Source organism: Ornithorhynchus anatinus, chromosome 1, assembly GCF_004115215.2.
Source record: "Ornithorhynchus anatinus isolate Pmale09 chromosome 1, mOrnAna1.pri.v4, whole genome shotgun sequence".
In the NCBI taxonomy this organism is placed as follows: Eukaryota; Metazoa; Chordata; class Mammalia; order Monotremata; family Ornithorhynchidae; genus Ornithorhynchus; species Ornithorhynchus anatinus.
In genome coordinates, this window is record NC_041728.1 from 133,597,100 (window position 1) to 133,624,340 (window position 27,241).

The 27,241-nt window shown below is 47.6% G+C and overlaps 1 protein-coding gene across 3 annotated transcripts in view; it reads left to right on the plus strand.

Moving 5' to 3' along the window:
• Positions 1-1,997: 1,997 nt before the first annotated feature.
• The window catches only part of MAP3K13 (mitogen-activated protein kinase kinase kinase 13), a 244,792-nt gene continuing 219,548 nt past the window's right edge, over positions 1,998-27,241 (plus strand). The window contains exons 1-2 of one of the 3 annotated variants that reach the window (XM_029065954.2): positions 1,998-2,109; positions 5,902-6,094. The gene's annotated coding sequence lies outside the window, so the exon portion shown is untranslated. Of the gene's footprint in view, positions 2,110-5,901; positions 6,095-12,979; positions 13,018-27,241 lie in introns of those variants that run through there. The other 2 variants (XM_029065946.2, XM_029065960.1) reach the window with 2 other exon arrangements.

A 27,241-nucleotide genomic window follows, 5' to 3' on the forward strand; every position in this document is an offset into this window, starting at 1 on the left:
CCAACTGATTCTTCTTGTGACGATTTGTGGGTTGAGCTATACCCCAAGCCGACACGTGACACGGGAAGAACATTCCCTAGTTCTTCTATCGTGTCATTCATTCATTCATTCATTCATTCGTATTTATTGAGCGCTTACTATGTGCAGAGCACTGGACTAAGCGCTTGGAATGGACAAATCGGTAACAGAGATAATCCCTGCCCTTTGATGGACTTACAGTCTAATCGGGGGAGACGGACAGACAAGAACAATAGCAATAAAGTAAATGTTTCAGAAGAACAAATTGTAAAACGAAAAAATAACTGACTTTTGGAGCAATAAAACTCTGAGATAGGCTCCCTAGAGGTCGTGAAGTCTGCATAAGCCCCTCAGTGGGCAGGGATCGTCTCTATCTGTTGCCGAATTGTACATTCCAAGCGCTTAGTACAGTGCTCTGCACATAGTAAGCGCTCAATAAATACTATTGAATGAATGAATCTTTGAGGAAGGAATAACCTTCCACCGGCCCAGAGCGCTGTGGCCCTTCAAAACCCCCTGAAGGCTCCTGCTGGAGCGCAGATCCCCTCTATCAATCTGTCCGTCGATGGCAGAGAAGCAGCTTGGCTTAGTGGAAAGAGCCCGGGCTTGGGAGTCAGAGGATGCGGGTTCTAATCCTGACTCTGCCACTTGTCTATTGTGCCACCTTGGGCAAGCCACTTCACTTCTCTGGGCCTCAGTTCCCTCATCTGCAAAATGGGGATGAAGACGGTGAGCCCCACGGGGGACAACCTGCTGAACTCGTATCTCCCCCAGCGCTTAGAACAGTGCTTGGCACATAGTAAGCGCTTAACAAATGCCATCATTGTTATTATTCTCTGGGCCTCAGTTCCCTCATCTGTAAAATGGGGATGAAGACGGTGAGCCCCACCTGGGACAATCTGCTGACCTCCTATCTACCCCAGCGCTTAGAACAGTGCATGGCATATAGTAAGCGCTTAACAAATGCCATCATTATTATTATTCTCTGGACCTCAATTTCCTCATCTGTAAAATGGGGATGAAGACTGTGAACCCCACTTGGGAAAATCTGCTGACCTTCTATCTACCCCAGCGCTTAGAACAGTGCATGGCATATTGTAAGCGCTTAACAAATGCCATCATTATTATTATTCTCTGGACCTCAATTCCCTCATCTGTAAAATGGGGATGAAGACTGTGAACCCCACTTGGGACAATCTGCTGACCTTCTATCTACCCCAGCGCTTAGAACAGTGCATGGCATATAGTAAGCGCTTAACAAATGCCATCATTATTATTATTTTCTGGGCCTCAATTCCCTCATCTGTAAAATGGGGATGAAGACTGTGAACCCCACCTGGGACAATCTGCTGACCTATCTACCCCAGCGCTTAGAACAGTGCATGGCATATAGTAAGCGCTTAACAAATGCCATCATTATTATTATTCTCTGGACCTCAATTCCCTCATCTGTAAAATGGGGATGAAGACGGTGAACCCCACCTGGGACAATCTGCTGAACTTCTATCTACCCCAGCGCTTAGAACAGTGCATGGCATATAGTAAGTGCTTAACAAATGCCATCATTATTATTCTTCTTCTCTGGGCCTCAATTCCCTCATCTGTAAAATGGGGATGATGATAGTGAGCCCCACAGGGGACAACCTAGTGACCTACTATGTACCCCAGCGCTTAGAACAGTGCTTGGCACATAGCTTAACAAATGCCATCCTCATTAGTATTCTCTGGGCCTCAGTTTCCTCATCTGTAAAATGGGGATGAAGACTGTGAGCCCCACAGGGGACAACCTGATTACCTTCTATCTACCCCAGGGCTTAGAACAGTGCTTGGCACATAGTAAGTGCTTAACAAATACCATCATTATTATTATTATTGACAGGACAGGCCCTGGGGGGAGGGGCTTAGTGGAGGGCGGAAGTGACGTCACCAGGCGGAGGCGGTTAAAAGGGTCGAACGCCGGTCAGGGATTGAGGCCGGGCCGGATGTGACGTCACGAACGTGCCCATGGGGAGGAGGAGCCTCCGGGGTCGCCGGACGGGCCGGTCCGCGGCTCCGGAGTCCGTTAGGGAGCCCCGGGGGCGGCCTGGCCAGGTAACCGTGCGGGGCGGAAGGGGCGGGCGGGGGCTCCGGGGGGGGGGGCCGGTCGGCGGGTGGGAACGAAAGGGGGCGGGCTCGCGGGAGGTGGCCGGACCGGATGTGGGGTGGGACCAGGCGGGAGGGGCGGGGTCCCTCTGCGGGGGAGGAGCGACTGCGCATGCGCGGCGGGCGGGGGGGGGGGGGGGATACGGAGGGAGGGAACGGCCTGTCAATCAACCCTGAGTCCTTGCTGCAAAGGGCCTGCCAAGTGCAGAACGTTGTTGGCAGCCCAAGGAAGTCCACACTACCCTTCTTTAGACACCATCCCTGTCCCCCTGGACCTGTCAGTCTGCACCGGCTTGGTTCAATTGCCCCGAGATGATGAGGCGCAATCAAAATTCTCCATTTTATCATTTTAATTATCATGCTGTAGGCTCTGTTAAGCGCTTAGTATGTGCTGAGAGTTGGGGAGATACAAGATGATAATAATGTTGGTATTTGTTAAGCGCTTACTATGTGCAGAGCACTGTGCTAAGCGCTGGGGTGGATACAGGGTCATCAGGATGTTCCAGGTGAGGCTCACAGTCTTAATCCCCATTTATTCAGATCAGACACATACTGCATCACCCTTTCCCCCCCAAAACTCCCCCCTAAATCCCCCAAAACAAAACCACTGCACCTACTTTGCTTTTCTGAGAGTTTTTATTTGGAGATTTATCCCACTCAGGAGCCTCTTTTGCATGTGGTGATAATTCATTATTCATCGTCACAATAACAGCGATGGTGTTTAAGTGTTTACTATGTGCCAAGCACTGTTGTAAGCGCCGGGGGAGATAGAGGGTAATCGGGTTGTCCCACATAGGGCTCACAGTATTAATCCTCGTTTTACAGATGGGGTAACTGAGGCATTCATTCAATTCACTCAATTGTATTTATTGAGCACTTACTATATGCAGAGCGCTGTACTAAGCGCTTGGAATGTGCAATTGAGCAACAGAGACAATCCCTGCCCAACAACGGGCTCACGGGTCAAACATAGGCCTAGAGAAATTAAGTGACTTGCCCAAAGTCACCTAGCAGTCACAGCTGACTGTCCCACAGTGGGATTAGAACCCACAACTCTGACTCCCAATCCCATGCTCTTTCCACTCAGCCTACGCTGCTTCTCTATTTGATCCCCAAAGGGTTTTCATTTAATTCTCAAGAACTCTTCTGCGAGGATGTTTCCAAATCTCTCCTTCACCCCTTTGATTATTTCCTATTAGAATCGCTCGATCTTCATTCATTCAGTTGCACTTATTCATTCAATCGAATTTATTGAGCACTTAGTGTGTGCAGAGCACTGAACTAAATACCTGGGAGAGTACAGTGTATTGCCATTGTTCTTGTCTGCCCGTCTCCCCCGATTAGACTGTAAGCCCGTCAAAGGGCAGGGACTGTCTCTATCTGTTGCCGACTTGTACATTCCAAGCGCTTAGTATAGTGCTCTGCACATAGTAAGGGCTCAATAAATACTATGGAATGAATGAATGAATACAACAATAAATTAGTGCCATTCCCTGCCCACAACAAGCTTACAGTCTAGGGGCTGATGGGAGACAGACCTCAAAACAAATAAATAAAATTACAGATGTGTCAATAAGTGCCGTGGGGCTGGGACAGGGAAAAGAGCAAAGGGAGCAAGTCAGGGTGACGCAGAAGGGAGTGGGAGTTGAAGAAAAATGGGGCTGGGAAGGCCTCTTGGAGGAGATGGGCCTTCAATAAGGCTTTGAAGTGGGGGGAGAGGAATTGTCTGTCGGATTTGAAGCGGGAGGGAGATTCAGGCCAGAGGCAGGACATGGACCAGAGGTCGGCGGCGAGACAAGCGAGATGGAGGTACAGTCAGAGGATTGGCACCAGAGGAGCAAAGTGTGCGGGCTGGGTTGTAGGAGGGGAGAAGTGAGATGAAGTAGGAGGGGGCAAGGTGGTGGACTGTTTTAAAGCCAATGGTGAGGAGTTGTCATTTGATGTGAAGGTGGATGGGCAACCACTGGAGTTTTTTGAGCAGCAGGGTGACAGGTCCTGAACGTTTCTGTAGAAAAATGATCTGGGCAGCAGAATGAAGCATGGATTGGAGGGGGAGAGACAGGAGGCTGGGAGGTCAGCAAAGAGGCTGATGCAGTCATCCAGCGGGATTGGATGACTGACTATATTAACATGGTAACTGTTTGGATGGAGGGGAAAGGGCGGATTTTGGCGATGTTGTGAAGGGGGGACTGACAGGATTTAGTGATGGATTGAATATGTGGGTTGAATGACAGAGAGGTCGCAAGGATAACACCAAGGTACAGGCGTGTGAGACAGGAAGGATGGTAGTACCGACTATATTTATTAAACACTTACTGTGCATAGAGCATTGTACTAAGCGCCTGGGAGGGCACGGTAGAACACGGTACAGTGGAAAGAAGCCGGGCTTGGGAGTCAGAGTTTGTGGGTTCAAATCCCGGCTCCGCCGCTTGCCAGCTGTGTGACTTTGGGCAAGTCACTTAACTTCTCTGTGCCTCAGTTACCTCATCTGTAAAATGGGATTAAATCCGTGAGCCCCACGTGGGACAACCTGATCACCTTGTATCCCCCAGCGCTTAGAACCGTGCTTTGCACATAGTAAGCGCTTAACAAAACCACCATTTTTTTTAAATTTTATAACAGACATTATTCCCTGCCCTCAGGGAGCTTACAGTCTAGAGGAAAAATAACTGAAGGAAGGCCCTAGTGAGATTCGAACTCATGACCCCTGGTTTACAAGGCCAGTGCTCTCAGCCCTGAGCTGTAGAGCCCCTTCAGCATCTCCTGGGATACTTCTCTGTACCTCAGTTACCTGATCTGTAAAATGGGGATGAAGACTGTGAGCCTCGGACTACCCGATGACCCTGTATCTCCCCCAGAGCTTAGAACAGTGCTCTGCACATAGTAAGCGCTTAACAAAAACATTATTATTATTATTATCTCAACTTTGTGTGGGTGAGGGGTTGGGAGGGCACAAAGTTTCAAGGGAAAGGTTGGGAAGAGACTCAAGGAGGAAGTAACAGGAGATGACAAGAGAAGAGGATTCATTCAATCGTGTTTATTGAGCGCTTACTGTGTGCAGAGCACTCTACTAAGCGCTTATTTAGAGAGGGGCAAGGAAACCCGGCAGAAGGTGGAGATGTGCCACATTGGTGGTCTAGGGCTAATTCAAAATGCTTCTTTTGCTGATGGATTCATTTTATCTTCTAGCGGTGTAAGCCACATTTATCGTCCTTTGGGCTTTCTCAAAGTTTTCCTTCCACTGACATGATTTTGGTGAACATTTCAGATGTTGTCGGTAGTGATGGGTGAATGACTCCTTGGGAAAGCCCAGTTTATAAGCAGCCTGGTGTTTTGTTTTTCCATGTAATGTAATCAAAAAATAGAATAAAAAAAAGACAAAACATGGTTCTCATTCAGATAGGGAAAAAAGCACACTGGGCTATGTAATGGAATCTGAGTATGAATCATTAATTGGTTGCAGTCCTAGAAAGGGGGTTCTGGACTTGGAGAAAATGTACACTTTCTGCAAGCAGTGTCATTTCTGTCATCTGAGAGAGATCAGGTCTTTCTCAGATTTGAAATGTTTGTGTGGGAGGGAGGGGGAAGGAGCCGGGAAAGGCTTCTCACCGGAAAGCAGGCAATGTGGGCAAAAGACAAGATCGGGTCCTAAGCAGTTAGTATTTCCTGATTGAATTTTGCTATTCCGTTCGTCATCTCTGCTTTGTGGCCTTGATTTCTTGTGAATCTTTTGCCCCATAGGCCGGAAAAAAACGATTTTAAACACAGAGGCTCTCTGAGATGTGTACCTTGATGGGTTGATGCTTTTACCTTTCCAAGGCATGGATTCCTGGGGACTACCGCTAAACCTCACGACAAGAAACGTGGGCCACCGACAGACCGAAAGATGAACCGATTCACACTTTTATCGTTGACCGACAACACTTTGAGATAGGTAAGATTCTGTCTCTTTTTATGTCAGGTAAGAAATTCAGCAATCTGGGCCTGGCTCTGGAAAGAGAAGTAGTGTAGCTGAAAAGCAGAGCCTCCCATTAATATCTTTTGGGAAGAAAGGCCGGGATGGATGGGCTTTTTTGTCCTCTGAAGGAAGGCAGTAACCATGGAAGCAGGCGTCTTTTCCTGCCTGTCAGCGCCCCACCCAAGTTAGCATGGATCAGGGGATGAGAAAGATGAAGCGACCAGGAAGGTTGATCTTCTTTTCATTCGTTCATTCAATAGTATTTATTGAGCACTTACTATATGCAGAGCACTGTACTAAGCACTTGGAATGGACAAATCGGTAACAGATAGAGACAGTCCCTGCCCTTTGACGGGCTTACAGTCTTAATCGGGGGAGACGGACAGACAAGAACAATAGCAATAAATACAATCAAGAACAATAAATAGAATCTTCTTCCGCCTTTGCCCTTCTCGTTTTAACACACTGGACCTGGGGAAGATGAAGAACCACCTCTGGGTTTGGAACCCCAAATAGTCTCTCAGAACTTCAAAAGTGTTGTCGTTAAATCCTCCGATCCGTCTCCTGCCAGCCAGATTCAAATACGAGGCCGCCATCGTTCTTTTCTCTCTCCTGTTCCCCCCTTGCTCTGACCATTATCCCCTGGCCTTTCTTCACTTTGTGGGACTTGGGACCCTTTTCCAGGCTTCCTGTTGCCCTTATTTAAATAAAAATAAATGTTGGTATTTGTTAAGCGCTTACTATGTGCAGAGCACTGTTCTAAGCGCTGGGATAGATACAGGGTCATCAGGTTGTCCCCTGTGAGGGTCACAGTCTTCATCCCCATTTTACAGATGAGGTAAGTGAGGCCCAGAGAAGTTAAGTGACTTGCCCAAAGTCACACAGCTGACAAGCGGCGGAGCAGGGATTTGAACCCACGACATCTGACTCCCAAGCCTGGGCTCTTTCCACTGAGCCACGGTATTTAGTCATTCATTCATTCAGTAGTATTTATTGAGCACTTACTGTGGGCAAAGCACTGTACTAAGAGCTTGGAAAGTACAATTCAGCAACAAATGCCTAGTGAGGAGGTGAATTTTTTCTCCTGCATCCCCCTCTTTTTTTGAGTCACCCCTTCCATGAGTGCTCAAAAATGTCACTTTCTAACTAACGATCTGTGGAATCCGTAAATCTTGTGCACTACAAATCTCCAAGACCTGTGGCTACGTTTTTGGGGGGGGGGGGTTAAACAAAATTCTCACTCTTGATTCTATTTATCTTGATTTTATTTATTGCTATTGTTCTTGTCTGTCCATCTCCCCTGATTAGACTGTAAGCCCCTCAAAGGGCAGGGACTGCCTCTATCTGTTATTGATTTGTACATTCCAAGCGCTTAGTACAGTGCTCTGCACATAGTAAGCGCTCAATAAATACTATTGAATGTCCTTTCCTGGCTTCCTCTTGGCTTCCTGTTGGCTGTCTGCCCTTCCAATCCATGTAATAATGTTGGTATTTGACTTGCCCCCAGTCACACAGCTGACAAGTGGCAGAGCAGAGACTCGAACCCATGACCTCTGACTCCCAAGCCCGTGCTCTTTCCACTGAGCCATGCTGCTTCTGCTCATTGTGGTTTTCATATTGCAGTTCACTCATTTAGAATGGTTCAAATCATCTTCATTTAAATGAACCAATTTTATAGGTTTCCCAATGATATCTTGACCCAGTCTCCTCCCTTCCTTTTACGTCACACCGGATGTACTCTAGAAGATGATGGGAGAGTATGAATCAATCAAGCAATGGTATTTACTGAGCCCTTGTGCCGAGCAGCGTACTAAGCGCCTGGGAGAGTACAGTACGAGATGGGGAAGCAGCGTGGCTCAGTGGAAAGAGCCCGGGCTTCGGAGTCAGAGGTCATGGGTTCGACTCCCGGCTCTGCCACCTGTCAGCTGTGTGACTGGGGGCAAGTCGCTTCACTTCTCTGGGCCTCAGTGACCTCATCTGTAAAATGGGGAGTAACTGTGAGCCTCACGTGGGACAACCTGATTCCCCTGTATCTCCCCCAGCGCTTAGAACAGTGCTCGGCACATAGTAAGCGCTTAACAAATACCAACATTATTATTATTATGATGTGGTAGACGTGATTCCCTGCCCACAGAGAGCTTGCAGTCTGAGAAAGAAAGATATTAAACTAGTCATAGAGGAAGCGGAAGAATATAAGAATTTGTACCTCAGTGGAGTGGGGAGACAGTCCCAAATGAAGGGGCGATCCAGAAGGGAGGGAGGCCGGGGTGGGGAAATGAGGGGTTAGTCAGGGAAGGCTTCTTGGAGGAGAGGTGATTTTAGTAAGGATTGGAAGGGAGAGCGGCGATTTGGCAGATCTGATTGGGGAGGGGGTTCAAGTTCAACTCCTACTAAAATGCGTCCTCCAAGAGGCCTTTCCTCGTGGGAAGGAGGGCGGGAGGATGAGTGTCAGAATTGCAAAGCACTGTGTTTAAACGTAAATTAACTGTCCTGGGGCCCTCAGTGGGTATTTCCCAAATCCTTATTGCGAGCAGAGCCGTACAAGTTGGCAGACCCGATCCCGGCTCCTGCAGCATGGCGGAGTGGCTAGAGCATGGGCCTGGGACTCAGAAGATTGTGGGTTCTAATCCTGGCTCCACCACTTGTCTGCCGTGTGACCTTGGGCAAGTCAGTTCACTTCTCCGCGCCTCAGTTACCTTATCTGTAAAATGGAGATTGAAACTGTGAGTGTTTTTTGTCTGTCTCCCCCGATTAGACTGTAAGCCCATCAGTGGGCAGGAACTGTCTCTATCTGTTGCCGATTTGTCCATTCCAAGCGCTTAGTCCAGTGCTCTACACATAGTAAGCGCTCAATAAATACTATTGAATGAGTGAATGAATGAATGTGATACAAGGGACTTAGTTACTTGTATCTACCCCAGTGCCTAGAACCGGGCCTGGCACATAGTAAGCATTCGACAAATACCAAGGAAGCATTTTGGCTTAGTGGAAAGTGCACAGGGTTGGGAGTCAGAGGTCCTGGGTTCTAGTCCCTGCTCTGCCACTTGCCAGCTGTGTGACTTTGGGCAAGTCGCTTGACTTCTCTGGGCCTCAGTTACCTCATCTGTAAAATGGGGATGAAGACCGTGAGCTCCACGTGGGACAACCTGATGACCTTGTATCTACCCCAGTGCTTAGATCAGTGCTTGACACATAATAAGCGCTTAACAAATCCCATCATTATTATAACGGATAATTAAGTGTCCTGGAGCCCTCAGCAGGTATTTATTGAGGACTTACCCTGAGCAGAACACTGTACCGAGCGCTCGGGGTTAGACATGATCCCCGCTCCCTCTTCATATCCGTCAGATGCCCTCCCCACCTTCAAAGTCTTACTGAAGGCACATCTCCTCAAGAGGCCTCCTCTGACTAGCTTCTCATTTCCCCACCCTGTTCCCCACCCCTTCCGTGGCGCCTTTGCATTTCATTCATTCAATCGTATTTACTGAGCGCTTCCTGTGTGCAGAGCACTGTACTGAGCGCTTGGAAAGTACAATTCGGCAACAGATGGAGACAATCCCTGCCCAACAACGTGCTCACAGTCTAAAAGGGGGAGACAGTGTAAAACAAAACAAGTAGACAGGCATCAGTACCATCAAAATAGATAAATAGAATCATATATACACATCATTAATAAAATAGACTGATAAATAATAAGTACTCTCACCCTATAGCACTTACGTCCACATCCTTATACTGTGCCTTGCGCTTAGATTTGCTCCTTATTTTCACCCCTTCATCAGCCCCACAGCACTTGGGTATTTATCTGTAATATATGAATTTCTATTAACGTCTCTCTCCCACTCTAGAATGCAAGTTCGTTGTGGGCACAGAACGCGTCTGCCAACTCTGTTCCATTGTACTCTCTCAAGTGCTTAATCCAGTGCTCTGAACGCAGTAAGCGCTCAATAAATCCGATTGATGGAGAATAAATGACAGATGGGGAAGCAACTAAGGGCTTCTATTGATGGCTGTTTACTCATATTGATGTCTGCCTCCCCCCCTCTAGACTGTGAGCCCATTGTGGGCAGGGATTGTCTCTCTTTATTGCTGTATTGGACTTTCCAAATGCTTAGTACAGTGCTCTGCACACAGTAAGCGCTCAATAAATACGGCTGGATGAATGAAATGAATGAACTTTTACATAATAATGGTGGTATTTGTTAAGTGCTTACTATGTGTCAAAGCACTGTTCTAAGCACTAGGGGGGATACGAGGTTGTCCCACGTGGGGTTCACAGTTTTAATCCCCATTTTACCGATGAGGTCCCGGAGGCCCAGAGAAGTGAAGTGACTTGCTCAGAGTCACACAGCTAGCAAGCGGCCGAGCCGGGATTAGAACCCGTGACCTCTGACTCCCGAGTCCGGGCTCTTTCCGCTGAGCCACGTGGGCGTGAGTATCAAAGCGCATGGGGGAGATGAACGCAAGTGCATAGGCGAGGCAGGGGAAGGGAGACCAAAGTAGGGAAATGAGAGGTTAATCAGGGAAGGCTCCTTGGAGGAGGTGTTATTAAGTAGACTTTCCTCTCACCCTTCCCTGCTGCTGCAAGTCGACCTGACTGTTCCCAAGCTGTCATACTGTTTATTTTGTTGCTTGACTACTTGTTTTGTTTTGCTGTCCGTCTCCCCCTTTTAGACCGTGAGCCCGTTGTTGGGCAGGGATTGTCTCTATCTGTTGCCCAATTGTACCTTCCAAGCGCTTAGCACAGTGCTCTGCACACAGTAAACGCTCAATAAATGTGATTGAGTGAATACGTAGGAGTGGCTAATCTTCTCCAGGGTCCAACAGAGGGGCTGCCCTTTCCTCTGAGCCGGATCCAGTGGATCCTTCTAGACTGTGGCCAGGAGACATGTCTGTTTTTCAGTCTAATATGTTCCCCCAAGCGCTTAGTACAGTAAGGGGTCAATAAATGAGATTGACCGAGCGACTGAAGGTCGGGGCCCTGGGCCCTCGGCATGGCTGGCTGCGGTGGTGGTGCCGGGGCGAGGGGCAGCTCTCTAGCAGGGGGAGGAGGAGGGGAAGGGGCCTGGGGCATCGCGCGTCATCCCACCGAAAGCTCTGCCTCAGCCTCCCTTCCAGACCAGAATAACAATAATAATAATAATAATAATAAGGCTGGTCTTTAAGTGCTTACTATGTGCAGAGCACTGTTCTAAGTGCTGGGGTAGATACAAGGGAATCAGGTTGTCCCACGTGATGCAAAGTGAGAAGTGGCAAAGCCGGGATTAGAACCCACAACCTCTGACTCCCAAGCCCCGGCTCTTTCCGCTGAGCCACGCTGCTTCTTGGAAAATGATCATGACAAAGGGGAAATACTTCCCAGATTGGGATTGGGATTAAGACTGTGAGCCCCATGTGGGACAGGACTGTGTCCAACCTGATTAATAATAATGATGTCATTCGTTAAGCGCTCACTATGTGCCACGCACTGTTCTAAGAGCTGGGTAGATACAAGGTATAATCAGGTTGTCCCACGTGGGGCTCACGGACTTAATCCCCATTTTACAGATGAGGGAACTGAGGCCCAGAGAAGTGAAGCGACTTGCCCACAGTCACACAGCTGACAGGTGGCAGAGCCGGGAGCTCATTGCGGGCAGGGAATGTGTCTCAATGCTTGTATTGTCCTCTCCCAAGCGCTTAGTACAGTGCTCTGCACATAGTAAGCCCTCAATAATAATAAAGATGGTATTTATTAAGCACTTACCATTGTCCAGGCATTATTCTAAGCGCTGGGGTCGATACAAGGTAATCAGGTTGTCCCACGTGGGGCTCACGGTCTTCATCCCCATTTTACAGATGAGGGAACTGAGGCACAGAGAAGTGAAACGACTTGCCCAAGGTCACACAGCTGACAAGTGGCGGAGCCGGGATTAGAACCCATGACCTCTGACTCCTAAACCCGGGCTCTGTCCACTGAGCCAAACCCGATTGAATGAAGTGCAAAGCAGCAGTTGTGCTGGATATTTCCGGCCCCCAAAACTGTGGAGCTGAGAGGGAGAGATGAGATTCTTTCCTCAGCATGGCTTAGTGGCAAGAGCACGGGCTTGGGAGTCAGAGGTCATGAGTTCTAATCCCTGTTCTGCCACTTGTTAGCTGTGTGGCCTTGGGCAAGTCACTTGACTTCTCTGGGCCTCAGTTACCTCATCTGTAAAATGGGGATTATTCCTTCATTCGTGGCTTAGTGGCAAGAGCAGGGGCTTGGGAGTCAGAGGACACGGGTTCTAATCCCGGCTCTGCCACTTGTCTGCTGTGTGACCTTGGGCAAGTCGCTTAACTTCTCTGTGCCTCAGTTACCTCATCTGTAAAATGGGGATTAAAACTGCGAGCCCCACGTGGGGCAACCTGATTACCTTATATCCACCCCAGCGCTTAGAACAGTGCTCGGCACATAGTAAGTGCTTAATAAATGCCGTAATAATTATTAGTATTTATTGAGCGCTTACTATGTGCAGAGCACTGTACTAAGTGCTTGGAATGTACAATTAAGACTATGAGTCCCGTGTGGGACAGGGACTGTGTCCAACCTGATTACCTTGTAGCTACCCCAGCACTTCAAACAGTGCCTGCCACATAGTAAGTGTTTAACAAATACCATCATTATTATTTATTATTATTGTTTATTATTATTATTATTATTATTATTAGTCTACTCTATAACCTTGGGAGAAGCAGCATGGCCTCATATAAAGCACCTGAACCTGGAAGTCAGAGGATCTGGGTCCTAATCCTGGCTCTGCCACGTGTCCGCTGTGTGACCCCGGGAGAAGCAGCATTGGCCTCGTGGAAAGAGTCCGGGCCTGGGAGTCAGAGGATCTGGGTTCTAATTCCCGCTCTGCCATATGTCTGCTGTGTGACCTTGGGTAAGTCACTTCAGTTCTCTGTGCCTCAGTTCCGTCATCTATAAAGCAGCATGGCTCAGGGGAAAGAGCCTGGGCTTCGGAGTCAGAGATCATGAGTTCGACTCCCGGCTCTGCCACTCGTCAGCTGTGTGACTGTGGGCAAGTTACTTCACTTCTCTGTGCCTCAGTTCTCTCATCTGTAAAATGGGGATTAACTGTGAGCCTCACGTGGGACAACCTGATCCTGTATCTACCCCAGCGCTTAGAACAGTTCTCTGCACATAGTAAGCGCTTAACAAATACCGACATTATTATTATTATTATAAAGTGAGGATCTATGGGATGTGGGTTAGTACAACGTGATTATCTTGTATCTACCACAGTGCTTAGTGACAACCCGATTTAGCTTGTATCAACCTCAGCTCTTAGTACAGTGCCTGGCACATAGTAAACACTTAACAGATACCCGTGGCTTAGTGGAAAGAGCCCGGGCTTGGGAGTCAGAGCTCGCGGGTTCGAATCCCAGCTCCGCCACTTGGCTGCTGTGTGACTTTGGACTTCACTCCTCCGGGCCTCAGTTACCTCATCTGTAAAAATGGGGATGGTGACTGTGAGCCCCACCTGGGACAACCCGATAATGTTGTATCTACCCCAGCGCTTAGAACGGTGCTCGGCACATAGTAAGCGCTTAACAAATTCCATCACCTAATTTCTCTGTGCCTCAGTTCCCTCCTTGGTAAAATGGGGGATTCGAGGCCTGTTCTCCCTCCTACTTAGACTCTGAGCCCCCTGTGGGACAGGGACTGTGTCCAGCTCCATTAACCTGTGTCTTCCCCAGTGTTTAGAGCAGAGTCTGGCACATAGTAAGTGCCCAACAGGATCCCAGCTCTGCCACTTGTCACCTGTGTGACTGTGGGCAAGTCACTTAACTTCTCTGTGCCTCAGTTCCCTCATCTGTAAAATGGGGATGAAGACTGTGAGCCCCACGTGGGACAACCTGATTCCCCTGTGTCTACCCCAACGCTTAGAACAGTGCTCGGCACATAGTAAGCGCTTAACAAATACCAACTTTATTATTATTATTACCATAATCATTATGGGGTCCCAGGGGGCCAAGTTCACCCGTGGAGAGGCAGCCGAAGCTCGAGAACCACATTTGCTTCCAAGAAGACACCGGGTGTTGATTCCTGCACCCATTCGTCTAACTCTTCTCCCCATAGGAAAAACCAGGGGCCGGGAGTAGCCACGGAAGGCGAAGTTGTGGATCCTTTTACTCTTAATTTTTTTTTTTTTATACCTTCTTGGCTGAACTCGTCTCTTGTAGGATGTTGGACTCAATCAGTAAGAGCATCTTGAAGAGATGGGAAAATGAAGAGAAGAATTATGTCTATATATAGATGAACATCCACACACACACATATGGTCACTAGCCTGCAATTTGAACTACAAAATTGCCCATGTGTCATATGCCATATGTCTCTCTCTATATATGTCACTAGACTGCAATTTGAACTAAAAAATTGCCCAAGGAAGAAATGTACAGCCTATGGACCCTCCCCCAATCACAGACAAAAATAAACCCCTGCATATTGAATCCCAGGAAATAGTCTTTGGGAAAAATCCTCTTAAAAGACCATTTTTCTACTTCCTGACCCGCAATACAATGACTGCGTTACTGGTAACTGGGGCAAGCCCGTCAATGGGCAGGGACTGTCTCTATCGGTTGCCGATTTGTCCATTCCAAGCGCTTAGTACAGCGCTCTGCACATAGTAAGCGCTCAATAAATACTATTGAATAAATGAATGACTATACTTTGGATCATATCTAGACTCTAAGTTCATTGTGGGCAGGGAATGTGTCTGTTTTGTATTATATTGTACTCTCCCAAGCACTTAGGACAGTGCTTTGCACACAGTGAGAGCTTAGTTAATACAATCGAATGAATTAATGCATGAATATCAATCAAGTGTATTTATTGAACGCTTACCGGGTGCAGAGCACTGCACTAAGCGCTTGGGAGAGTACAGTGTCACAGAGTAGGTAGACGTGTTCCCTGCAAAAAATGAGTTTACAGTCTAGAGGGTGAGACAGACATTAAAATAAATTATGGATGTGTATTCATTCATTCAATAGTATTTACTGAGCACTTACTATGTGCAGAGCACTGTACTAGGCACTTGGAATGTACAATTCGGTAACAGATTGAGACAGTCTCTGCCCTTTGACGGGCTCACAGTCTAATCGGGGGAGACGGACAGACAAGAACAATGGCACTAAACAGCGTCGAGGGGAAGAACATCTCGTAAAAACAATGGCAACTAAATAGAATCGAGGCGATGTACAATTCATTAACAAAATAAATAGGGTAATGAAGATATATACAGTTGACCAGACGAGCACAGTGCTGAGGGGAAGGGAGAGGGGGAGGAGCAGAGGGAAATGGGGGGAAAAGAGGGTTAAGCTGTGGAGAGGTGAAGGGGGGGTGGTAGAGGGAGAAAGGGAGCTCAGTCTGGGAAGGCCTCTTGGAGGAGGTGAGTGTTAAGTAGGGTTTTGAAGAGGGGAAGGGAATCAGTTTGGCGGAGGTGAGGAGGGAGGGCGTTCCGGGACCGCGGGAGGACGTGGCCCGGGGGTCGACGGCGGGACGGGCGAGAACGGGGGACGGTGAGGAGGTGGGCGGCAGAGGAGCGGAGCGTGCGGGGTGGGCGGGAGAAAGAGAGAAGGGAGGAGAGATAGGAGGGAGCAAGGGGATGGAGAGCCTCGAAGCCTCGAGTGAGAAGTTTCTGTTTTGTGTGGAGGTGGATGGGCAACCACTGGAGGTTTTTAAGAAGGGGAGTGACAGGCCCAGAGCGTTTCTGCAGGAAGATGAGCCGGGCAGCGGAGTGAAGAATAGACGTATGTACATACATGCTGTGGAGCTGAGGATGAGGCGAATAAAGGGTGCAAATCAAAGTGCAAGGAGGACGCAGGAGGGAGTGGGAGAAGAGGAAAGGAGGGTCAGTCAGGGAAGGCCTCTTGGAGGAGGTGGGCCTTCATTAAGGCTTTGAAGGTGGAGAGAGCGATGGCCTATTGGATATGAAGGGGGAGAGAGTTCCAGGCCAGAGAAAGGATGCGGGAGAGGGTCCGGTGGCGAGGCAGAAGAGATTGAGGCACGCTGAGTAGATTGGAGTTATTCATTCATTTACTCAATAGTATTTATTGAGCGCTTACTATGTGCAGCGCACTGTACTAAGCACTCGGAATGTACAAATTGGAGAAGTGTGCCGGCTCAGGAGAGAAGCAGCGTGGCTCAGTGGAAAGAGCCCGGGCTTGGGAGTCAGAGGTCGTGGGTTCTAATCCCAGCTCTGCCACTTGTCAGCTGTGTGACTTTGGGCAAGTCACTTAACATCTCTGTGCTTCAGTTACCTCACCTATAAAATAGGGATTATGTCTGTGATCCCCACGTGGAACAACCTGATTATACCTTGTATCTACCCTGGCGCTTCGAACAGTGTGTGGCAATAGTAAGCGCTTAACAAATAACATCAGTATTATTATGAATCCCCACTTTACAGATGAGATATCCGAGACACAGAGAAGTTAAATGACTTGCCCAAAGTCATACAGCAGACAAGTGGCAGAGCCAGGACTAAAACCCAGGCCTTTCTGACTCCCAGGGCCACGCTCTACCCACTAGGCCACCCTGCCGTTGCTGTAAGACAATACGAGGGGCACAATTTATTACCCTATTTATTTTGTTAAGGAGATGTACATCCCCTTGATTCTATTTATCTTGATAATGTTGTCTTGCTTTTGTTTTGTTCTGTTTTGCTCTGCCATCTGTCTCCCCCCAGTTAGACTTTGAGCCCGTCGTGGGGCAGGGATTGTCTCTATCTGTTGCCAAATTGGCCATTCCAAGCGCTTAGTACAGTGCTCTGCACATAGTAAGCGCTCAATAAATACTATTGAATGAATGAAGTAGTGTTTGTGAGCTGATCTTTTGTGTAAGCGTGGTCGTGTTATTAATGCGGAGCCTTGGGTTTGTCTAGGAATATTCCAAAGCCTTATTGAAGGCCCATCTCCTCCAGGAAGCCTTCCTTGACTAAGCCCTCCTTTCATTTTCTCCCACTCCCTCTGTTTTACATTGATTTGGTCCATGTATTCACTCCCCTCCACTTGTGTATATAGCCATACTTTCATTGTGGGAAGAAATGTGTCTGAATTGTTGTATTGGACTCTCCCAAGTGCTTAGTACAGTGCTCTGTACACAGAAAGTGCTCAATAAACACGATTGAAAGACTGAATAAATAGTGTCCGTGGATAGGGAATGTGTGTACCAGTTCTGCTCTATGGTAGTCTCCCAAGCTCTGCACACAGTAAGTGCTCAATAAATATGATTTATTTAGGGAACAAATAAATTTAGGGGATTTATCTTGGAACACTTCAGGATTTAGCTACTCCTTTTGACTTGACTCTTGCTGTAATTTGTAAGATCAGTCAATCGGCAGTATTTTTTGAGTGATTACTGTGTGTACAGTAACGTCCTCACAGTATCTCTAAGATCTGCCCCCTCCTAAGTCAGTCAGTTGTATTTACTGAGGGCAGAGCACTGTACTAATTGCGTGGGAGAGTATATTAGCAGCGTGTCTCAGTGGAAAGAGCCTGGGCTTGGGAGTCAGAGGTCATGGGTTCGAATCCCGGCCCTGCCACTTGTCAGCTGGGTGACTGTGGGCAAGTCACTTAACTTCTCTGTGCCTCAACTTTATCACGATAAATAGAATCAAGGGGATGTACACCTCATTAACAAAATAAATAGGGTAATAAATGATATATACAAATGAGCACAGTGCTGCGGGGGGGAAGGAGGGAGAAGGAGCAGAGGGAAAGCGGGGAAAAGGTGCTTCGGTGAGGGGCACTTGATAATCACCCCAAAACACTTAGGTACGTATTTGTAATTTATTTTAGTGTCTGCTCCCTCTCTAGACTGTAAGGGCCTTGTGGGCAGAGAATGTGTCTGCCAACTCTCCCGATCACTTGATATAACACTTTCATCGCAACTGCTCAATAAGTACCATTGATCGATGGATTGATTGATGGCAGAGCACTGTCTGAAGCCCTTGAGAGAGTACCATACCATAGAGGTGGTAGTCATGATCCCTGCCCTCAAGGAAGCTTGCAATCTAGTGGGGGACACAGACATTAAAAATAAACAACACCTTGCTTCCCCTTCCTGTCCTGGAGCAATTTCTAATCCTGGATCCACCACTTGTCTGCTGTGTGACCTTGCGCAAGTCACTTAACCTCTCTGGGCCTCAGTTACCTGTAAAGTAGGAGTGAAGACTGTGAGTCCCATGTAAGACTGAGAGAAGCAGCGTGGCCTAGTGGAAAGAGCCCGGGCTTGGGAGTCAGAGGTCGTGGGTTCTAATCCCGGCTCCGCCACTTATCAGCTGTGTGACTTTGGGCAAGGCATCTTCTCTGTGCCTCAGTTACCTCATCTGTAAAATGGGGATGAAACTGTGAGCCCCACGTGGGAAAACCTGATTACCTTGTACCTACCCCAGCGCTTAGAACAGTGCCTGGTGCATCGTAAGCGTTTAATAAATGCCAAAAAAAAAAAAAACAGGCCTTGTCCCTACGACTTGGCACTGACTGCCTCCTGAACATCCATCCGAACGCTCTCTGCGTCTGTTATCCAAGCTGTTGCATCCCTCCTTGCGGCAGCTTCCGAATCCTCAAGAGACATCGGTGTCAGAAAGGCTCAGCCACAGCTTTCTGGCTTTCCTTGCCCTCTTCCTGAGAGGTTGATGAGAAACCAGGGTCCCTCCGGTCTAGGCAGGCTAAAGGACATCTGTCGGCTGCTTCCGAATCCCACATACGTTGATCAGGCTGGGAAAAGAGGGATGACTGGAAAAAAAGGCTGAATGTGGCTTAGGAGGAGGAGACGAAGGAAAAAAAATCCCCCGATTTGCCAATCAGAGGTGGGTAAAGTTCGTTTCATTTCAATTAAGATCCCAAATCCGCTGTAAGAGCTTAGGGATGATGTTGTTCAGTGATATTGGGCTGAAGTCATCATCCGGGCAGTGATTGATGGATTTATGAGGCGTTCTTCGCTTTCCCAGCCGAAGCTGATCTCGCCTTTTAGTTCTCTTAGGAAGGTTCTCTTATGGGAAGCAGCGTGGCTCAGTGGAAAGAGCCGGGCTTGAGAGTCAGAGGTCATGGGTTCTAATCCCCACTCCACCACTTGTCAGCTGTGTGATTTTGGGCAAGTCACTTAACTTCTCTGGGCCTCAGTTACCTCATCTGTAAAATGGGGATTGAGACTGTGAGCCCCATGTGGGACAGGGACTGTGTCCAACCCGATCTGCTTGTATCCACCCCAATGCTTAGTACAGTGCCTGGCACATAGTTAAGTGCTTAACAAATGTCATAATAAATAAAATAAATAAGGTTCAGTCAAGTTTTCAATCTTGAGAAAACAGAGGCTTGTGAATCCACCACTGCTAGCTGCTGACCTCAAAGACATGGGAAATTGGAAAGGTCTTTAAGAGAATTCAAACAATTTTTTTTTTAATAGTTTTTGTTAAGCCAGTCAGTCGGTCCTATTTATTGAGCGCTTACTGCGTGCAGAGCACTATATTAAGCACTTAGGCGGGTACAATAGAAAATAGACAAATTCCCTGCCACAGTGAACTTACAATCTAGAGGGGGAGACAGATATTTATATAAATAAATTACAGACGTGTACAACCCTGCTCACAGCGAACTTCAGTTTAGAGGGGGAGACTGACATGAATATAAATAAATGACAGATATGTACATAAGTGCTATGGGGCTGGGAGGGGGGATGAATAAAGGGAGCAAGTGCTTATCAGTACAGTGCTAAGTGCTTAGTATAGTGCTCTGCACACAGTAAGCGCTCAATAAATACGATTGAATGAATGAATGAATTATATGCCAGGCACTAAGTGCTGGGGTAGATACAAGCTAATCAGATTGGACACAGGTTTTCTACCCGAGCTGCTTAGAAATCTCATTGTATGCAAGACACTGTAGTTGAGTTTCATAGTACATGCCGTTAGCATGCATTGAACTTTTTTTAAAAATAGTTTTAAGTGAAAAACTATTTTCTCTGGTTGACTGGTTTTGTGAATGGATTTATTTTTAATAATATTTGTTAAGTGCTTAGTATGTTTCAGGCAGTGTACTAAGAGCTGGGAGAGATACAAACTAATCAGGTTGGACATAATCCCTGGCCCACAGGGAGCTCACAGCCTTAATCCTATTTTCCAGCTGAGGGAACTGAGGCCCAGAGAAGTGAAGCGACTTGCCCAAGATCACCCAGCAGAAGTGGCAGAGCTGGGATTAGAACCCAGATCCTCTGACTCCCAGGCCTAATCTCTTTCCACTAGACCACGCTGCTTTTTGCTATTGTGCATTTAAAAATGTCATTCTTAACGTAAAGTGTCAACCATTCAACCAGATTAGACTGTGAGCCCGTCACTGGGCAGGGATTGTCTCTATCTGTTGTCGAAATGTACATTCTAAGCGCTTGGTACAGTGCTGTGCACATAGTAAGCGTTCAATAAATACTATTGAATGAATGTTTCACCAAGCTTAAATCATTTTACACCCATCTTGATAGCTCAGTAAGTAATTGCACTGCGGCACTTTTATGAACTCTTCAACAGCAAGTTGTCCTTTAGCCTCGAAGGAGATGTCACTGAAGCACTGCCCATTAGTTTAGAGATCAAACCCCCTGGGAAGAGCTCAGGGGCCTTTTGATGATGATGATGATAGTATTTGTTAAGCGCTTACTTTGTGCCAAGCACTCTTCTAAGCGCTGGGGTAGATACAAAGTCATCAGCTTGTCCCACATGGGGCTCACAGTCTTAATCCCCATTTTACAGATGAGGGAACTGAGGCACAGAGAAGTTATTGCAGCGTGTCTTGCCCAAGGTCACACAGCAGACAAGCGGCAGAGTGGGGATTAGAACCCACGACCTCTGACTCCCAAGCCCGGGCTCTTGCCGTTAAGCCACGCTGCTTGACTACTTTCAGGTGGGGTAACGAGTTTCTTGGAGGTCCACACCGATGCGTTCTTGAATTGCCTCAGTAATTTCTTTGTCCACGTCACCCAGCCCCACAGCCCTTATGTACGTATCTGTAATTTCTTTATTTTTCTCCTCGGTAATTTGTTTGTCCATATCACCCAGCCCCACAGCCCTTATGTACGTATCTGTAATTTCTTTATTTTTCTCCTCAGTAATTTGTTTGTCCATATCACCCAGCCCCACAGCCCTTATGTACGTATCTGTAATTTATTTATTTTTCTATTAACAGCTGTCTCTCCCCTCTCTAGACTGGAAGCTCGTTGTGTCAGGGAATGTGTCTGTTTATTGTTGTAATACTCTCCCAAGCACCTAGAACAGTGCTCCGCACCCAATAAACGCTCAATAAATACGAATAAATGAATGATTTGAGACTCTTAAAATTTGGGACCCCCCCCACCAAAGGCAGGAGAATTATTGAGGATACAGCTGGCTAATCACTAAATCCTGCCTGATGAGGTTTGGAGGAATGCCCCAAGCTCTGCGATCCTCTCCTCCCCTTCTACCTCCTCCTGATAACAAAGCTCCAAATTGGTGAGTTCTCCACCCACAGGGATTGCACAGGAAGTCTCCTTTTTTATTTTTATTTTTTCATAGTATTTGTTAAATGCTTACTATAATAATAATAATGTTAGTATTTAAGCGCTTACTATGTGCAGAGCACGGTTCTAATCCTGGCTCTGCCACGTGTCAGCTGTGTGACTGTGGGCAAGTCACTTCACTTCTCTGTGCCTCACTTACCCCATCTGTAAAGTGGGGATTAAGATTGTGAGCCTCACAAGGGACGATCTGATTACCCTGTATCTACCCCAGCGCTTAGAAAAGTGCACTGCACATAATAAGCGCTTAACAAATACCAACATTATTATTATTATTAATCGCTGGGGTAGATACAGGATAATGAGGTTGTCCCATGTGACGCTCACAGTCTTAATCCCTATTTTCCAGATGAGGTCACTGAGGCACAGAGAGGTTGTGACATGCCCACAGTCACACAGCTGACAAATGGAAGAGCTGGGATTCGAACCCATGAGAAGCAGCATGGCTCAGTGGAAAGAGCCCGGGCTTTGGGGTCAGAGGTCATGAGTTCGAATCCCAGCTCTGCCACTTGTCAGCTGTGTGACTGTGGGCAAGTCACTTAACTTCTCTGTGCCTCAGTTCCCTCATCTGTAAAATGGGGATGAAGACTGTGAGCCCCACGTGGGACAACCTGATTCCCACCCAGCGCTTAGAACAGTGCTCGGCACATAGTAAGCGCTTAACAAATACCAACATTATTATTATAACCTCTGATTTCCTAGCCCGGGCGCCTTTCACCAAGCCACGCTGCTATGTGCCAGGCACCATTCTAAGCGCCGGGGTAGGGACAAAGTAATCAGGTTGGACACGGTCCCTGTCCCACATGGGGCTCAGTCTCAATCCCCATTTTGCAGATGAGGGAACTGAAGGCCCAGAGAAGTGAGTTCCTTGCTGAAAGCCACCCAACAGACAAGGGGCAGAGTCTGGATTAGAACCCAGGTCCTTCTGAGTCCCAGACGTAGGCTCTAGCCACTGGGCCATGCTGTTTCCTTGGCTTCTTAATAGATAAGCAACCCTTGCGGAGTTGAGGATTCGTATGGCCGCAATGGTTACACAACAAGGCTTTTCGGCGATGGACACTCTGCTGCATCACACACCAGCTCAGGGTGTCCTTCCTCACTGAAAGCCTTAAATCAACTTCGCTTTTGGCTCTAAAGTTCTTTTCCCTCATTTTCCTAGGCTCCTCCTTGCCCTGTAGTGGACTCCCGCTTGTCTGTAAGCTCGTTGTGGGCAGTGGATGTGTCCACCTGCTCTGTTGTAGTGTAATAATAATAATTGTGGTATTTCTTAAGTGCTTAATATGTGCCAGGCACTGTACTAAGCGCTCAGGTAGTTCCAGGGAAACGAGGTCAGTACAGTTCCTGTCCTGTGTGGGGTTCTCAGTCTCAGGCTTAGAGAAGCAGCGTGGCTGAGTGGAAAGAGCCCGGGCTTGGGAGTCAGAGGTCGTGGGTTCGAATCCCAATCCCGCCACTTGTCAGCTGTGTGACTCTGGGCAAGTCACTTCACTTCTCTGGGCCTCAGTGACCTCATCTGGAAAATGGGGATTAAGACTGTGAGCCCCACGTGGGACAACCTGATTACTTGGTATCTACCCTCATGCTTAGAACAGTGCTTGGCACATAGTAAGTGCTTAACAAATACCATCATCATTATTATTCTCCATTTTACAGATAAGGCAACTGGTTCATTTAATCGTATTTTTTTAGTGCTTACTGATGCCTAAAGAAGTTAAATGACTTGCCCAAGGCCACCCAGCAGACAAGGGGCAGGAGGCAGTACTGAGGAGGGAGGATATCTCTCCACTCTGGAAGCTTCTAGATCTTTTTCCATTATCTGTACGTGGGGTTAGCTTAGTACAGTGCTCTGCACATAGTAAGTGCTCAATAAATACTATTGAATGAATGAATGAATAATTCTTATTGCTAATAATAGTAATAGGAATTGTGGGGTTTGGTAAGTGCTTATTATGTGCCAAGCACTGTTCTAAGTGCTGGAGTAGGTACAAGATTATCAGATCCCACATCCGGCTCACAGTCAAAGTAAGAGGGAGAACAGGCGTTGAAATCCCATTTTGCAAAGAGGGGAACAGAAGCAAAGAGAAGTTAAGTGTCTTGCCCAAGGTCACAGGGCAGACAAATGCGATTAGAACCCAGGTTCTTTATTATTATCATTATTATTATGGCTTTTAAGTGCTTACGGTGTGTCAAACACTGTTCTAAGCTCTGGGGTAGATACAAGTTAATCAAGTTGGACACAGCCCTGGGGCTCACAGACTAAGTAGAGGGAAAATAGACATTTAAATCTCCATTTCACAGTTGAGGAAGTGAAGTGAAATATGACAATGACTCTCCCCTCCTACAAAGCTGTGCTGAAGGCCCATCTCTTCCCAAGTGGCCTTCCCTGACTAAACCCCCCCTTTCCTCTTCTCCCACTCCCTTGTCACCTGTGCCTCAGTGGAAAGAGCACGGGCTTGGGAGTCAGAGGTCAAGGGTTTGAATCCCAGCTCTGCCACTGGTCAGCTGTGTGACTGTGGGCAAGTCACTTCACTTCTCTGTGCCTCAGTTCCCTCATCTGTAAAATGGGGATTAAGACTGTGAGCCTCATGTGGGACAACCTGATTACCCTGTATACCCCAGTGCTTAGAACAGTGCTCTGTGCATAGTAAGCGCTTAAGAAATACCAACATTATTATTATTATTATTGCTCCCTTTCTTCTTCCCCCATCCCCGCCCCTCAGCATTTATGCACGTATCTGTCATTTATTGATTTATATTAATGCCTGTCTCTTCCCCTCTAGACTCTAACCTTGTTGTGGGCAGGGAGCATGTCTGTTTATTGTGTATTGTGCTCTCCCAAGCGCGTAGTACGGTGCTCGGCACACAATAAGTACGATTGAATGAAACCGTGAGCCCCAGGAGGGATTTACAGCAAGTGACTGGCCCAAGGGCACAGAACAAACAGTTGACAGAGCCGGGATTAGAACCCAAGTCTTTCTGACTCCCAGGCCCATGCTTTACCTACTAGGCCACGCTGCTTCTCTACCTGTGGGGTTACCAGCTTCACTAGGTAACCAATTTCTATGGACCGTTTAGTTCTGTGTTTTGGCTGTGTACATGATTTCTCCGATGCAGGCTGACGCGTTCCTTCATTCCTTTAAACTGATTTAGCCGAGCAGTTTCGCCTTGGTTGTCCCTCTTTTGGGCACAGTTATCTCTAGGATTTCGCATGAACGTTTTCTCTTTTTATGGAATTTAAGTGCTTCCTATGTGAAAGTGCTGGGGTAAGTACAGATAATTAGGTTGGACACAATCTCATCCTAAATAGGAGGGGAGAGCAGGTATCCTCATTTTGCAGTTGAAAGAACTGAAGCATGGAGAAGTGAAGTGACTTTCCCAAGGTCACAAAGCAAGCAGTTGGCAGAGCCGGGATTAGAACCCAGGTCCTTCTGACTCCCAGGCACGTGCTCTCTCCACTAGGCCCTGCTGCTTCTCCAAGACTGTAGAGTTGGAAGAAAATCCCTGAGGAGTAGAAGCATATTTTAATCCCCGCATCCAAGTCTTTTGTTTCAATATCCCGGCTAGACTACCGTGTCAGCCTTCTCTCTGATCTCCCTTCCTCCTCCCTCGCCCCGCTCCAGTCTATTCTTCACTCCGCTGCCCGGCTCATCTTCCTGCAGAAACGATCTGGGCATGTCACTCCCCTTCTTAAACAACTCCAGTGGTTGCCTATCGACCTCCGCTCCAAACAAAAACTTCTCACTCTAGGCTTCGAGGCTCTACATCACCTCCCCCCTTCCTACCTCTCCTCCCTTCTCTCTTTCTACCGCCCACCCCGCACGCTCCGCTCCTCCGCCGCCCACTCCTCACCGTCCCTCGGGCTTGCCTGTCCCGCCGTCGACCCCTGGGCCACGTCCTCCCGTGGTCCCGGAATGCCCTCCCTCCTCACCAACTCCAAACTGATTCTCTTCCCCTCTTCAAAACCCTACTTAAAACTCACCTCCTCCAAGAGGCCTTCCCAGACTGAGCTCCCCTTCTCCCTCTACTCCCTCTACCCCCCCTTCACCTCTCCGCAGCTTAACCCTCTTTTTCCCCCATCTCCCTCTGCTCCTCCCCCCTCCCTTCCCCTCCCCTCAGCACTGTACTCGTCCGCTCAACTGTATATATTTTCATTACCCTATTTATTTTGTTAATGAAATGTTCATCACCTCGATTCTATTTATTTGCCATTGTTTTTACGAGATGTTCTTCCCCTCGACTCTATTTATTGCCATCGGTCTCGTCTGTCCGTCTCCCCTGATTAGACCCTAAGCCCGTCAAACGGCAGGGACTGTCTCTATCTGTTGCCGACTTGTTCATTCCAAGCACTTAGTACAGTGCTCTGCACATAGTAAGCGCTCAATAAATACTATTGAATGAATGAATGAATTAATTCTCAACCGTGGGCGTAGAGTTTAAATTGATCAGGGTAGGGTGCACTCTGCAGCCTGCTTTAACTAGGGGAAGCGGCATGGTGCTGTGGATAGAGCATGAGCCTGGGAGTCAGAAGGTCATGGGTTCTAATCCCGGCTCTCCTACTTGACTGCTCGGTGGCCTTGGGCAATTCGCTTCACTTCTCCATTCCTCTGTTCCCTCATCTGTAAAATGGGGATTAAGACTGCGAGTCCCATGCGGGATGGGGACTGGGTCCCACCCGATCTGCTTGCATTCACCCCAGCGCTTAGTACAGTGCCTGGCACACAGTAAGTGCTAAACAAATACTGTAATTATTATTATTAATCATTGGCAGCGCACACTGGCTCGGACAGGGCGACCGACCTCCGACGACCAGCCATGCCCGCGTATAGCAATCCATCTCCGAATCCCAGGAAGCTCTTAAACACAATCCAGCTTCTGCATCTTGCTTCTGTGAGATTCATATACCCGAATAGAATAAATTTCCCCACCGTGACGGTTCTCAGTGCTCTGATGGGCTAACACAGAAATCTCCTTTTATCCTACTCTCTGAACCCAGTTGGAAATATTCCCAACAAAGAAATGAAATCACCAGTCAGTAGCTCCTCCCTTGAGCAGGCATCGGATCATTAAACGTTTTGAAACAGCTCGGAGTGAGCTTTTTGGGTTAGTCATCGGAAACCATTAGTGGCCCGAAACCAGCATCGCACCTGCTCATCTACCCCTTGGGGCCAGTATCTCTAAGTGCCTTCTGCCGTCGAACGCTTGGCCCGCGTGTTCATGCGATTCATTCATTCATTCAGTCGTATTTATTGTGTTTAGCTAGCGTGTTTAGTTAGGCTTCTAGAAGAGCATGCAGCTTTCACTTTGTGTGTGCCCCTCGGATCATCAGCGGGCATTTAATTAAACACCGCAAAAATTACCCAATGCAAAAACCTGTCCCCTTCCTTCTCGGACCTTCCGCCGAACAGATCGGCAGTAAAGGCAGGGTCAAAGCCGAGAAACGCATCTGTTTATTGTATCGTACTCTCCCAAGCACTTAGTACAATGTTCTGCACACAGTAAGCGCTCAGTAAACACCAATGAATGAATGAAATTGATACAGTAGGGTGTTTGTGTCACATACTAAA